Source organism: Scyliorhinus torazame, chromosome 3 (assembly GCF_047496885.1).
Source record: "Scyliorhinus torazame isolate Kashiwa2021f chromosome 3, sScyTor2.1, whole genome shotgun sequence".
NCBI classification, from domain to species: domain Eukaryota; kingdom Metazoa; phylum Chordata; class Chondrichthyes; order Carcharhiniformes; family Scyliorhinidae; genus Scyliorhinus; species Scyliorhinus torazame.
In genome coordinates this window covers 215,761,493-215,776,617 of record NC_092709.1, presented here as the reverse complement: position 1 = coordinate 215,776,617, position 15,125 = coordinate 215,761,493, and the positions used below count along the sequence as shown (strand labels likewise).

The 15,125-nt window shown below is 47.3% G+C and overlaps 1 long non-coding RNA gene across 2 annotated transcripts in view; it reads left to right on the top strand.

Annotated features, from left to right (window-relative positions):
- The first annotated feature begins 5,637 nt into the window (after positions 1-5,637).
- The window catches only part of LOC140408934 (uncharacterized), a 45,063-nt gene continuing 35,575 nt past the window's right edge, over positions 5,638-15,125 (top strand). Inside the window, exon 1 of one of the 2 annotated variants that reach the window (XR_011940241.1) lies at positions 5,638-5,746. This is a non-coding gene — a long non-coding RNA (uncharacterized lncRNA). The remainder of the gene's footprint in view (positions 5,747-15,125) is intronic. The other variant, XR_011940242.1, reaches the window with a different exon arrangement.

Genomic DNA, 15,125 nt, shown 5'->3' with positions numbered 1-15,125 from the left:
TGAGCTGAGACAGGGGTGAAGTGGGGCAATGTTACAAAGATTGAAATTGGTAGTTTTAATTAATGCACAAATGTGAGATTGGAAGTTCATCTTGGGATCCAATGTGTTACTAAGGTTGCCATAGTGTGGGCTAGAGTTTGTCGCTAAAGAATGGAGTTTGGAACAGGGACTGGAAACGATGACTTTTGTTTCCCCAATACTTAATCAGCAGAAATGTCTGCTCACCCACTACTGGATGTGGGATAAGATAAGCAGTCCGATAATTTAGCAGCAGTGGAAGAGTTGAGAGAGGTGGTGGTGAGGTAGAGCTGGGCATGGTCAGCGTACATGCAAGAACTCAGGCTATGTTTTCGGATGATGCTGCTGAGGAGCAGCCTACAGATCAGAAATAGGAAGGCCCAAAGATCGATCCTTGGGGAACACCAGAGATAATGTTAAGGTAGCACTTAATAAATGTTAATCGGCAACCCCCCTCTACTGAGGAGTTTGCGCACACGCAGCTTAATGCACTCTAGTGAAATATCTAGATTGGATCTGGCTTCAGTTTTAACCGTCCTGTTCTTTTCCCACTGACTTCAAAATCTGGTCCATTGTAGTTAACTTTGAAAAGCAAGCTAATGCTGTCAGTAAGTTCACACACAAAATGAAGTTTCTGTTTAATCAGAGCAGTACTGTAAATCAGATCTAAATCTGTACACCTTTGGTTGGTGTTGCAGCTGGAACACTTGGGGTTAGGTACGAAGGTTTCAAGTTTTGTCTTTTTAGATTAGGATCAGAGAACATGGGAAATTACAGGGCTTTTCTACACCACTCAACAGATGTGATCCTCTTCGTGATATTAAAATTTACTGCACAGATTTTTAATGAAAATATGATAGATTTTGTAGGTACACAAATGAAAGATGGCATGTTGCCCTTTTGTTAAAGAGATACATGTTCAAAAGAAACCTTATATACTTTTAACAACCCACGCTGTGTCACCTGGATTTCGATGCAGAGCAACTCCTCCCTTCTGTCCAGCTGCATCCTTTAAGTACAAAAGGTTGCCAATATAACCCTCAATATAATTTTTTTAACCCACAAAGTACGTGTTCTATTTAAAAAAGGCTAATTTTACTTCTATAGCACAAGTAAAATCTCTGCAATAGTGAATGATGTCTATCTGTTGTAGAAACGTTCTGCAATGGTGTAACATTGCCAGTGGATACAAAGAACATAACAGTGAAGAATGCTTTTACAATGTAATAATATGTTTCAGACAATTTTCATGTTGAATTTGGTGAACTTTTAACTATGAGTTATTCAGCGAATTATCCTGTACAGTTTAACACAAATGATTGAATAATTTGTCACATTACAGATTCAGTGTGTTAGGTAGCCTTTCAGAGACTGCCTTTCTATTCGGGAAAGAATATCATTTGGAAGATTTTGCCACCTCACTCAAGTTGTATTTACATACTTTGTAATCTTAACATCTCTGGATGAGCTTTCACAACATTATTTTTTTAAGAAATGGTCACTTCATACACAGGGACAACATCAATTTTTCATATGATCTTTTGCATTTGTGGAGTCACTTTGGTTTTGTGCGAGTTGTCTTCCCTGAGGGACTTCTATAGAAGGATCACTTTGATCTGAAATGTTAATTCTGTTTCTCTCCATAGGTGTTGCCAGACCTGCTGAGTTCATCCAGTGTTTTCTGTTTTTATTTCAGAATACCAGCATCCACAGTATTTGGCTTGTACTTTCACTCCCAGAACTCCTTCACTCACTAATTCTGGCTAATTCTGCTGTAAAGAATAGAGTCTGAGTGCCAGAATGCAGATTTCCTGCTACTATGCAGATTTCCTGCTACTATGCAGATTCATATTTGCCCAAAGAATATGCTGAGGGAAATTCCTTCAGACATCCTTTTTGGGATAAATTGGACTGCTACAGAAATCACTTCTCAGCTGCTTCAGGATCACAGCAACATGCACTGGAGAAGCTATGAAAATTAATAATTGGCTCCTTTACTTTCTTCTGGAATTCAAGTTTTCTCTCTTAGAGGAGACATATGCTGGCTTCTTTGGTTGTGGCACACTTGCTATTATCAAGTGATTGATATGCCAAAAATAAATCGTATGAATCCAAAAGTATAGTAGATATTTTCCAATCCTACAATTGCTCACAACCTCTATACTTGTATTTTTCATACATGTATTTTATACTTACAGATTCAATTACTCAACCCTCCTAATTGGCATCCCTTTCTCCTTCCTTCATAAGCAATAATTTTTCTACAATTTTACTGCTGACAACGTATCCCACACTTCTCTCTCCCTCTTGGGCAAACCCCTCGGTTTGAAGATGACTTGCTTTGACTCCGGATCGATGGTTGACAAAATGTGTGATCTGTAGACTCAGCCACATGTGGGACAGGTAATGTTTGAAGGGGTGGGTAAATTAATTGTTGGGAGGTTTGTACATCCCCTCTCCCATGCCTCGACCTTGCCTCTTGGTATTCCTGACAAAGTCGCTTGATATGTTCAGTGCCTTTCTGAATGAACGTTCTCCATTTGGATGGTCATGAACCAGGGATTACCATGTCAGCGGGGTCGGGGGAGATGTTTGACTGTTTCACAGATGCTTTGAGGACATCCATAAAGCACTCCTGCTGTCCTCCTGGGAGGCTCCTGCCACAGTTGAGTTCCTAATAGAGCATTTATTTCGGGAGGCTGGTGTTCGGCATACAAATAATATGTCCTGTCCTGAGTTGGTTTTGAGTGTTTAGCACCTCAATATTGGAAGCGAACACTGCTGTTGGGCTGCCTTTCTCACCACTAGATTTAGAGGATCTTGCAAAGGCATTACTGATGGCATTTCTCCAGTGCTTTGAGGTGCTTGCTGTGGGTTGTCCAAGTCTCCAAAGCATATTGGAGCATGGGGACTGTTCTCAGATATGTCCTTCTATCGTAGATTCTAGATATGGGATTTGGTTCCTAGACAGACTGAAGACATAGTCAGATATCTGCTTAACAATTAGTACAGAATCTAAACAGGTTACAGAGTAGGCATGTTGCTCCTAGGCATGATTCCAATCTCTCTCTCAAGAGAGCCTAACGCATGACTGCTTGGTGTGAGTGGTGCATCATCATCTACATCATACATTAGCATTTCCCATCTGTTAACCCTTCATGCTATACTTCCTCCAAATATACTATTGTAATTTTTAACAACAACATGAAACTATGAGTGGAATTCTCACAAGTTCCTGCCCACAGGTTTCATGGGGGGGGGGGGGGGGGGGGGGTTCGCTCCTGGGCAACAGGGGTCATCCACTGCAGTTGTGGCTGATGACACCTATCTGGAGGCCACAGACCAATGTGGAGACCCTCTACAACGACGGCCATGCAGCAACCAGGGAAGTCATCGAGTGGTGCTTCGGTATCCTGAAGATGCGGTTCAGGTGCCTGTACCGCTTTGGATGGCCCCTCCAAAATGACGCCGAGAGGGTTGCCCGCATTGTGGCAGCCTGCTGCAGCCTCCACAAAATCGCACAGCAGAGGGGTGACTTGCTGGAGGTGGAGGATGAACGCTAGGCCTCCTCCACGAGGAGGGTGCAGGGGGGGTGCGGGAATGGGCAGAGCATGGGGCCCAGGAAGTCACGGGAGGCCGCATGATATGTGCGCCAGGGCCAACATGCATGGGATGCTCTGATCGCCTCCAGGTTCACCAACTAGAGGGGGAAGGAAACTGGCCAGAGGTATGGACGTTGAGCTCTGGTGCTCTGAATCGTATGACAATATCTGATTCCTGCCCACAGTAGCACTTTCCACCGTCCATCTGGGTGATCCCTGCATGCGAGCTGGCCATTCCATCACACGGTCCCATCGAATCCCAGGGGTGATGGAGACGGTTGGGGCGAAGTGGGGATCCCAGGCCACCCACAACGTCCGCCCATCCCCCCCTCCCCTCCACCCCCTCTCTGGCCATCACAGACCAGCCTACCCCTCACACCCATCTGACAGAGCACCGAGGCAGGTTGTAACAGTGTTAACAGGTGTTTAATGTGCACAAATATTTACAGATTTGTGCCCTAGCCCCTATAACTAAATTGAGCCCTGCACCCATGCCACCTTAACTGGTGTCTAACTTTCTGGCCTTCTGGGCCCCAACGGTATGTCTAGGTGGACCCCCAGATGGTACATCAGGGGTGGAGGCAGCCTGCTGTGATTCCTACTCTGCCTACTCACCCTTCTCTGAGTCCCTGTTGGCGGGCGCCTTCTGGGGCGACAGGGACTGGATGTGCTCAGCTGCTGCTCGGGTGTTCCAGGTGGCGTGGTGCTGCCCTGTTCTGCCCACTGCCAACATATGTGCCAGGAACAGGAGGGAGGGGGGGGGGAGAGTCCGAGGCGCTGCCGTGTTCCTGTAGGAGTCACCGGCATGGGAACGTAAGACAAGACGCATGTTTAGACCATGGGACGGGAGGTGGAGGGGGGGGGGAAGTGGGGTGGTGGAGGTGAGGGTGGTGTGGGGTGAAGGTGGTGTGGGGGTGAGGATGGGGGTGAGGTTGAGGGTAGAGTAGGGGCGGTGTTGGGGGGGGGGGTGTTGACACATGGTGCATGGGGAACCGCAACTCAGCGGGGTCTCACTTCTTCGCTTGCTGCCGATCTTCACCCCGGCGACTTCCCTTTCCTCTGGGCCACCGGCCACGTCCAGTTGCCTCTGCTCTGCCATGGTCAGGGGCCACAGGTGTGCGTCCCCCTCCAATTTTGTCCCTCTCCCGATGGGTATGGGTGGCCTTCATCTGGGGTGGGGGGAAAGAGAAAAGACAGTGTTAGACAGTTCAAGAAATGCAGCACAGGGAGTGGGTAGCTGGTGGCCTCAGTGTCCAGAGCACCTGGCCATGACGGCATGTGGTGCAGGGTGGGGTTTGCACTCCCTCTGGGTGGGGGGGTAGGGTTACGTGTGTTGGACGGGGTTAGTGTCAGGGGCACAGTGCTGCCTAATCACCCTGGCCGCTCTGACGGGGTCGTGCAGTTTGTTCCGGCACGGCTGACTGGTCTGGACGGTGTTGCTCACGGCGCTCATCGCCTCTGCTACCTGCACCCAGGCACGGTGAACGGTGGCGGCCGGCAGCCTCCTTCCCGGGTCGGCATACAGGATGGCCTGCCTCTCCTCCCCCATGTCCAGCAGGGTCTCCAGCTCGGCACCCGTGAAACGGGGTGCCACTCTCCTCGCCAGCCTTCTGAGTGTCAATCGCAAATCTGGCACCGTTTCCCATTGGAATCGATTGTGTTCCATGAGGCGTCGGTGCTAGCCGCCTAACAGTAGCTGACTCGGTCCAGGTGCGGCGTCATTTTGGCTGACGTGGAAGATCATGAATCCTGCCCTGGCGTTAACACTTAGGGCTGGATTCTCCAAATCTGCGGCTATGTCCTCGGGATTCGTCTGGTCATACGACCAGAAAATTCGGCGCCACCCCCGCACCGATCCTATGCCCAGTAGGGGGCGTCATGTGAGAGTACCTTAAAGAAATGGGTGATTTTTATAGAATAACTGTAGTGGGTGTACCTTTAAGAAATGGGTGTTTATTACTGCAGTGATGTCAGAGAGTGGGTGGAGCTGGGCTGTCTGCTTTACTTTCGTTTCTGAGCAGGCTGCTACAGAGTGAGTTTTTAGTTTTGTTTTCAGAGCGAAGAGCTGCAGTGAAAGCCAGCAGATGTGCATGGATCTCTCTCCAAGCTAAAGAGTGTTAATTTAGGTGATTTCAAAAGGATACCTGCTCTCATTAGAGAATTTAATGCTGATCTCTGTGTTACAAGGGTCTTTTGTCTTCTGGATGTTGTTTGGGAAGTTATTAAGGATTACTTAGTGTATTCTTTGGGGGTTGTATTTGAATTGATGGTTGCTAAGATGTTCACTGTGTGTTTTAAAAAGGTTAACTTGAGTTCATAGAATAATCATTATTTTGCTTTAACAAATACTGTTGGAATCTGCTGTACCATACCTGTAGAGTGGGCCGTGTGCTCGCCATACCACAATCTAGTAAATGTTGTGGGTCAGGTGAACTCCATGATACACTTTGGGGTTCTCTAAACCCTGGCCCATAACAGGGGTTAGCAACCGCGCCGCGTAAAGCCCCCCGCTTTACCCATGGAAATGGCTGCAGGATGGCCGGGTCCGTGGCCCCGCATGCGCACGGCGGCGGCCTGCGGCGGTTAGAACATAGAACATAGAACATAGAACAATACAGCGCAGTACAGGCCCTTCGGCCCACGATGTTGCACCGAAACAAAAGCCATCTAACCTACACTATGCCATTATCATCCATATGTTTATTCAATAAACTTTTAAATGCCCTCAATGTTGGCGAGTTCACTACTGTAGCAGGTAGGGCATTCCACGGCCTCACTACTCTTTGCGTAAAGCACCTACCTCTGACCTCTGTCCTATATCTATTACCCCTCAGTTTAAAGCTATGTCCCCTCGTGCCAGCCATTTCCATCCGCGGGAGAAGGCTCTCGCTGTCCACCCTATCTAACCCCCTGATCATTTTGTATGCCTCTATTAAGTCTCCTCTTAACCTTCTTCTCTCCAACGAAAACAACCTCAAGTCCAACAGCCTTTCCTCATAAGATTTTCCCTCCATACCAGGCAACATCCTGGTAAATCTCCTCTGCACCCGCTCCAAAGCCTCCACGTCCTTCCTATAATGCGGTGACCAGAACTGTACGCAATACTCCAAATGCGGCCGTACCAGAGTTCTGTACAGCTGCAACATGACCTCCCGACTCCGGAACTCAATCCCTCTACCAATAAAGGCCAACACTCCATAGGCCTTCTTCACAACCTTATCAACCTGGGTGGCAACTTTCAGGGATCTATGTACATGGTCACCTAGATCCCTCTGCTCATCCACACTTCCAAGAACTTTACCATTAGCCAAATATTCTTGCGCCGTACAACATGGTGCCGGCCACATGCAGACCTGGCCTGCCAAAAACTGCCCTCCTCACCATCCCGGGACCACCCCCCACCAGTCCCCTCAGCCCCTGCTGAAGCCCCCCCTACCAGCGGAATGGCTCCACCCCCGACTGTGTTGCGGCGCTGGACACAGTTAGCAGCCGCCATGTGTGGTCCCCGAAAGTTGTGAGGACACGCGCTCCACGCCGTTGGGGACTTGGCCCATTGGAAGAGGGCCTCAGGTGACGTCCTCAGGCTATCCCGAAGGCGTGTGGCGTACTCCTTGACTACGCCATTTTTGAGGGGGCTGAGCATCGGAAAAACAGCACCGCCCCGATTTCAGCGTAAAAACGCATTCTCCAGTCAATCGCTGAACGCAATTTCTGCATCGCCGGTCGGAGAATCCAGCCCTTAGTCTCAGGAACGGAGAACCTTTGAGGGGATTTTCTGTTCCTTGTAGAGCGGTGTAATTCTGTTGTCTGAGGTACTTTCAGAGGATCGACATTAACAGGAATGGCAATGAGTGGTACTTCTTCTGACACAGGCATTTCATCACTACTTGCTTCCATGGAGACATCAATCACATTTTTAACAGGTCAATCAGGTGTTGCCGGGTTCAAAATCATATCTGGATGGCAAAACTGACTGCTAGAGCATCTCTCTACTACTCCATGTTCACTTGGTATGACAGGGGTCCAATCTTAGAGACAGTAATCCCTGGGGGATTTAACTTGATCCACTATTGAAGTTTCATATTATGACAGCATAGTCAGGATTCTCCGATCTGAGTTGGCGCTCAGCCGGACTGCAGTGGGGCCAGAGAAATCCAGCAGTGAAATGGACTGGAAAATCCCACCCATATCAAATTATAAACTAAATATGTGGTTTTGATATTGCAGTGGCTCATCTTGAAGCTTGTATTTTAAAACATAAACACATTTATTGGTAGGTTTTAACTATTCTATGATTCTATGTTCAGTTCCAAATATGGTCTTGTATGGAGCTTTCCATGCAGGCTTGCTGCTTATCGAGTCCCATCCTAGACTATTCTCTGACCATGCGACTACATACACATGGGCACCACGGTAGCACAGCGGTTAGCACAGTTACTTCACAGCTCCAGGATTCCAGGTTTGATTCAGGGCTTGGGTCACTGTCTGCGCGGAGTCTGCATGTTATCCCCGTGTGTGCGTGGGTTTCCTCCGGGGATCTGGATTCCGCCCACAGTCCAAAGATGTGCGGGTTAGGTGGATTGGCCATGATAAATTGCCCTTAGTGTCCAAAAAGGTGAGATGGGGTTACTGGGTTACAGGGATAGGGTGGAGGCCTAGGCTTAAGTGGGATGCTCTTTCCAAGAGCTGGTGCATACTCGATGGGCCGAATGGCCTCCTTCTGCACTGTAAATTCTATGATCTACATCACTAGCCACTCTCTAGTCCCACAATAACCCTTGCTCTGCCAAGCACCTTACATTATAATGCATGTAGGCACATATGATCACGGTACAACAAATTCTTATGGCTTGACAATTCATTCACAATCTTGGTCTGTCATGTGTGAAGGAATGGTTGTGGTATTCAGTTTCTTAGGTTGTGTGATAAAGTTTATTTTCTTCCTAGCATTACAATTTAGCATCCTTTCACCGCTGGTTCTCGTGCTTTTCTTTTTGTGTACCCATTTCAGCAATCTTGCTCTGGCACAATCTCAATTTCTTTCTCTGTCTGATTTGCTGATTCTGTTGTCAATTTCAATATTTTTGCCTCTTCAGTTAAATTCTCATTGCCAAGCTTCCCTTCTTCAAGATCTTATTCTCCCTATTCAATTCTTCACTGTTCTTATTTTCTAGTTGCTTTTTCCATGGAGTTCAGCTTATTTTCGATTAATTCATTAATTTCTGCTTCTTAACTTCATTTAGTAATTTTAAAAAATATCTTTATTCTCCACGTTTGGTGTCAATCATTTCATCTCGCTGTTTTAATCTCTTTGGAGCTTTAATTCTTTTTACTGATTCTTCTTTATGTTTAATAGTCCCTAATTTCTTTCGAAGTCTAATTTCTGCATTTCTTCCGAAGAGAATCCATCATGTTCCCACTGCAAGTATACATTTCACAAATGGAACCTTCATTTCTACTTGGCTTAACTTCAAACCCTTTTGGCTTTACTGTTGGTAAGGTCTGTCTCCAACAGGGATCTTTCTGGGATCTTTCATTGCCCCTTTCTGGGGTCTTTCATTGCCCTTCTTCTGGGTTCTTCTTTAGCCCACTTTCTGGGGTCTTCTATTGCCTCTTCTTTGAGGTCTTTTCCATCCATAGATCTTTTTTGAAAGTTGGCCTCTGCCTCGGGTCGGCCTTTTTGCCCACTTTTTGGGATCCTCTGTTGCCCCCTTTCTGAGATCTATGTTGCCTCTTATTTGATCTTTTCTCTGCCTATTCTTTGAGGTCTTTGTTGCTTATAGGCATTTTTGGAGAGGTGCCCTCTATCTGGGGGTCTTCTCTAATTTCCCTTTACATAGCCATTTGTTCCTTCTTGCGGTTGCCACTTTAGGTGCATTGCCACTTTAAGTGTATTACCTCTATAAGGATATTGCTGCTTTAAGACTGGGTAGTAATTTTCTTTACTCACATGGGCTATAGCTCCTCGGACACAATTGTCTTCCCTTTGTGGGTGTATTTTGCAACAAGCTTATCAATGCAGGTACAGAGGGGGCGATTCTCCAAAATGGAGCCCAAGTGTTCGCACTGTCGTGAACGCCGTCGCGTTTCACGATGGCTCGAAACGGGCACGGGGACGATCGATTCTGACCCCCATAGGGGGCCAGCATGGCGCTGGAGCGGCCTCCCTTCCCGGCGCCAAATGGGCGTTGCGCCAACCTGCGCATGCGCGGGGGACTTCTTCAGCGCGCCGGCCGCGACTCAACATGGCGTCGGTGTTCGGGGGCCGGCCGCGCATGAAACTAGGCACTGGGGGGGAGAGGCCGGCCCGCCGATCAGTGGGCCCCGATCGCGGGTCAGACCCCATCGGAGGCCCCCCCGGGACGGAGACCCCTCCCCACAGGTTGCACCCGGACCATTTGCGCAGAGTTCCCGCCGACAGCGACCAGGGGTGAACGGCCACCTGGGCCGGAGAATCCAGTGGCCCGCGGCCGGTGCCGCGCCAAAGGCGCCGGCGCAAATGGTGTCGATTCTCCGCACCTCGGAGAATCGAGCGCTGGCGTCGTGGCGCGGTTGCAGCGATTCAGCAGCCCGGCGCGGGCTCGGAGAATCGCCCCCAGAGTGTTCTGAGCTGTTTTGTTTTCTCACTCTTAAAGCTGCAGCACTGCTTTCTAGTGCCAACTTTTTAATAAGCTTTTGAACTTTTTTAACTGCAGCAATTCTTTGCCTTTTATCCAACTTCCTTCTTTTCTTAAATTTTGGGAACTTCTCTGCTCGATTGAACTTCCTCCGTGCATGGATTACTGCAACGGAATATTCACAGGCTCTCCCCCCGGCCCTGCAAATTGGGAGCCTGTCACTCAGTTTCGGCCTCTTAATCTTCCTGCTCTTTGGGAGACCTTGCTGCGGCTCACTTCAACCATTTAAAAAAAAAACTTAAAGCACTGCTTTCTGTGTGCTCTTTTAAAAAGGTTTTGTAGCAACTCTGATTTTTTTAAACTTAAGTTCTTTTTTTAAACTTAAAACCACAGCTCTTGCTTCATTTTTTTTCTCTGTGTTTTTTTTTTAAACGTTTGATTCTGCTGCCCAATTCAGGCTTCTTCTGTGTTTTTCCCTCAGCCTCTCCAATTCACTTAGCCTCCCATGTCACATCCCAGTCTACAATGTAATTAGAGGTACATTTCTATATTTTGCTCACCCTTTTTGTGGATTCTGACCCAGGGATCTTATCATGTTCCCTCCATTGCTCAGCCATCTTGTAACCGTCCATCTTTTCTGATTCTACATTATTCAGTGTCTGGCAATATCTCAATACCTCAAATAGGTCTATTTGCCCAAGGAGAGGCATTCTGGTGAGTATTTATTTTCAGCTTCCATTAAAACAGGATACTCACAGGTATCAAGCCAGAGGCAGTGTCATGATAATTTATCCCCATCGCCAGATGTAATGATGTATTTTCACAGACTTCACTAATGAACACAAAAGGTATTTATTAATAAGAATTATTCAGCAGCTGCATGGCTGCAGATTGCTCCTATATGTCTCTTTTCCTAAGAGAGTTCCCCCCTTGGGGCGATTCTCCACACAGTCGCAATTGCTCCCCCAGGCCAGGTGATCCTTAATCTGCTGCGTTGCCCTTAAAGAGACAATAACCACATTATGTGAGTTTGTTTACTGTTGAGTCTCACTGTGATTGATTGGTTAAGTCTGTGTGTGGACATGGAGAAAAGTAATCAGAGCTGTTGAAAGAACTGGGAGCCAGAGCTAGAATCTTGGAGCAGACATTTCAAAGCATTGTCTAACACAGTATAAAGCACAGCAATAAAATAGTGGGGAGCCACATCATGCCAGGTCATTTTCCCAGCAGCTGAAATTTGCTGCAATATATGGCCACTAACCTGATGCAGGTGGCTTCTCTGTGGCAGCTGGGCTGGGGGCCATCAGAGTTTTGGCCTATAGAGAGATAAATACAGAAAATGTTGGAAAAACCCAGCTGACCTGGCAGTATCTGTGAAGCCAGAAACAGAGTTGATATTTAGAGCCCAGTATGAGGTTGAAATGTGAGGGGTTTTGGAAAAGGGTAGAGGGACAAGTGGAGCAGAAGAGGTCAAGGATAGGTTATAAGGCAGGGGAGATTAACTGACAAAGCTGTCATGGAACATAAGGCAAGGGGAGTGATAATATTATAGACACAAAACATTAGTCCAGACTAAATATTAATAGCAGAAGAAAGGCCAATGCTTCTGAATACACAAACATGAGAACATGATACAGACTGATGCTTGGGGGGTGGGAAAAATCTTCAGAATGATCTGAAGTTGTTGAACTCAATGTTGAGTCTAGAAGGCTATAAAATCCCTCATTGGTCGATGATGTGGTGTTTTTCAAGCTTGCTTTAGGCTTCAATGCAACATTGCAATAGGCCGAGGACAGACATGTGAGCAAGAGAGCAAGATGGTGAATTGAAATGGCAAGTGACAGGAAGGTCGGGGTCATTCTTGCGGTTACCTAGTCTGTGTTTGGTCTCCACAGTGTCGTACAGACTGCATTGTGAGCAGCAAATACAGTATCCTAAAATAAAAGAAGTACATGAAAATCGCTACTTCAGAAGGAGTGTTTGGGGCCTTCGACAGTGAAGAGAGAGGAGGAAAAGGGGCAGGTGATACATCTACAGTAATTGCATGGGAAGGTGCAGCTGGAAGAGGATGAGGTGTTGTGCATGATGGAGGAATGGACCTGAATAATGTGGAGTGAATGGTCTCTTCGGAATGCTGACAGGGGAGGGAAGGATTGATGTGGCCTAAAGAGGGGGTAGTGGGCTGGTCCCCATGGTCCAAACAATCTCCTGGGAGGGGTTCCTGTGAGACCCACAGCCCTGTGATTATTTTGATTTTTTGAAACTCTTCCAGTAGCGCTGCTCAGGTTTCAGAGCTGTCATCCCTCTGAGTGGATCGATAGCATCAGGGATCTGCCTCCATCCTTAATTAAGAGGCCGCCTGCAGTAAAATTGTCAAGTAGGCCCAAGTGTCATCATGCACTGGCATTGGTTCTGCTTTTTACCCCAGCGTTGTGATAAGTTCAGGTCAACGAGTCAGACTTTATTTCTGCTGGTACTTACTTGAACCAGAAGCTTTGCAAGTGCTAAATAAGACACAGGCTAATATTTGGCAAGAGGAACATATGATTTTAATTGAAGGATTTAGGAAAGATATACGTAATGGTTAATTCGTAAAGTCATGTGTATCAAAATTTCTGAACATAACAGTTTTCCCAAAAGTCGTTTGTGCGTCTGGAGAGATGCAGCTCATAATGCAAGGAAAGGTCTGTCTGCTAGGGTCGGAGAATGGCATCTCCATGACACGTAGAGGTTACCCATCCCACACAGATGCATCCCAATTAAGGATGGGGAAAGTGAAAGCCATGACCATTTATTTCATGTTATTTTACTGCTGATTTACAGAGCCCTCTTCGCATGCAATCAATTGTGTTTATATTTCAGTCCTAAAGTTGCTCATTGAGTTCCATTATTGTGTTTTCTTTGTGCCTCCTGCGTTGGAGTTGTTGTACGAGATTGAAATGTTAAGCATTTTATTTATTAGTTGAAAAAAACTTTATTTAGTACCTTAAATTGTAAAAATGCTGATATTTAATGAAAATCAGTTAGTTGATTCATAATTGTGGCCAAAGACTAATGTTTGCCCTGTCGATGCATAATACTTTGAGAAGTTAAGTCCTAAAGTGTGATGCTCTCAGTTCATACTTTAAAGGTTTGGCACCTTGAAGGATGTGACATAACTGACAGGCATTGGCTGGCAGGCTTTTGATTATCTGGAGATTTATTTATTTTTCTGATATTGAATGCTTGTTGGGACAAGTTTCTCTTTCGGCAGAACTCTTTTATATGTTGGATAATTACTAGTTCAAAATAGAGTAGGAAAATGTAGAGGTGGGAGTACAGTAAATCAGGGCCTGTGCCAGGTACTTATAACTATTTGAAGTATTCCAGCAAATGGACCACACCTTTAATTTCTAAATCCCGACTTATTTAATGAATGTATGTATGTGTGAAGAATTTGGGGTTTGCCTTGTGTAAAATAATCCATCAACTTTGTCACGAAGAGTGATTTTACCATCAATGTAATATTGTTACATTATTTTCAAATATCCCACCACATTTAATTCATTATGGGCAAGTCCAGCATTTATTGCCCTCCTTATTTGCCCTTAAAGGTGGTGGTGAGCTGCCTTCTTGAACTGTTGCAGTCCTTGTCATGAGGGTCCTCTCACAATGCGATGATGTCATAAACTGTTTAGAAATCCTAAAATAATTCTGTGATTGAATAATTTGGCAAGAATTTACCAACTCTTCACAGATGCACTGGAAGGAGGGACTATAAAATGACAGGCGAGGTTTTGGGTGGAATGCCTGTTGTCTTTCTGCTGCCATGTCATATTGGCAGCAATGAGAAAGGTGGTGGATGGCAGCAAAATCTAACTGAGCAACTTAATGGCCTCTTCCTGCCTCGGCTTATTTAACCAGTGAAGGCCCTCTGTGTTAATGTTTCAGTCCTGTCAGAACTAAGTCAGTGCTCTAGTTCTAAGTGGGAGCAGCTGTTACTAATTGCAGAAATGCTAGAGCACTATTCTCAAGTATATATAAAAACCAATATCCACCTGTGTTGAGGCAAGGAATAGGGGGCGTAATTCTCCGGAAACGGCGCGATGTCCGGCGACTGGCGCCCAAAACGGCGCAAATCAGACGGGCATCGCGCCGCCCCAAAGGTGCGGAATGCTCCTCATCTTTGGGGGCCGAGCCCCAACCTTGAGGGGCTAGGCCGGCGCCGGACGAATTTCCGCCCCGCCAGCTGGAGGAAAAGGCCTTTGGTGCCCCACCAGCTGGCACGGAAATTACATCTCCGGGCGGCGCATGCGCAGGAGCACACTGTGAAGTGTGCGGCCGCTGGCAGCTTCCCACGCACGTGCAGTGGAGGGAGTCTCTTCCGCCTCCGCCATGGTGGAGACCGTGGCGGAGGCGGAAGGAAAAGAGTGCCCCCATGGCACGGGCCCGCCCGCGGATCGGAGGGCCCTGATCGCGGGCCAGGCCACCGTGGGGGCACCCCCCGGGGCCAGATCGCCCCGCGCCCCCCCCGGACCCCGGAGCCCGCCTTGTCCCGCCAGTAAGGTAGGTGGTTTAATTTACGCCGGCGGGACAGGCATTTTAGCGGCGGGACTTCGGCCCATCCAGGCCGGAGAATCGAGCGGGGGGGCCCGCCAACCGGCGCGGCGCGATTCCTGCCCCCGCCGAATCTCCGGTGCCAGAGACCTCCGCAACCGGCAGGGGCGGGATTCACACCAGCCCCGGCGATTCTCCGACCCGGCAGGGGGTCGGAGAATCTCGCCCCGGGAGTCTGTACCTATGTTCTATGGGATTAGAGAATAAACCTATGGTAAAGAAAGATTGACTCCAGCTCCTCCTATTTTACTATGTGAATTAACATTGAATTATGACACTGTGTGCAGATGGC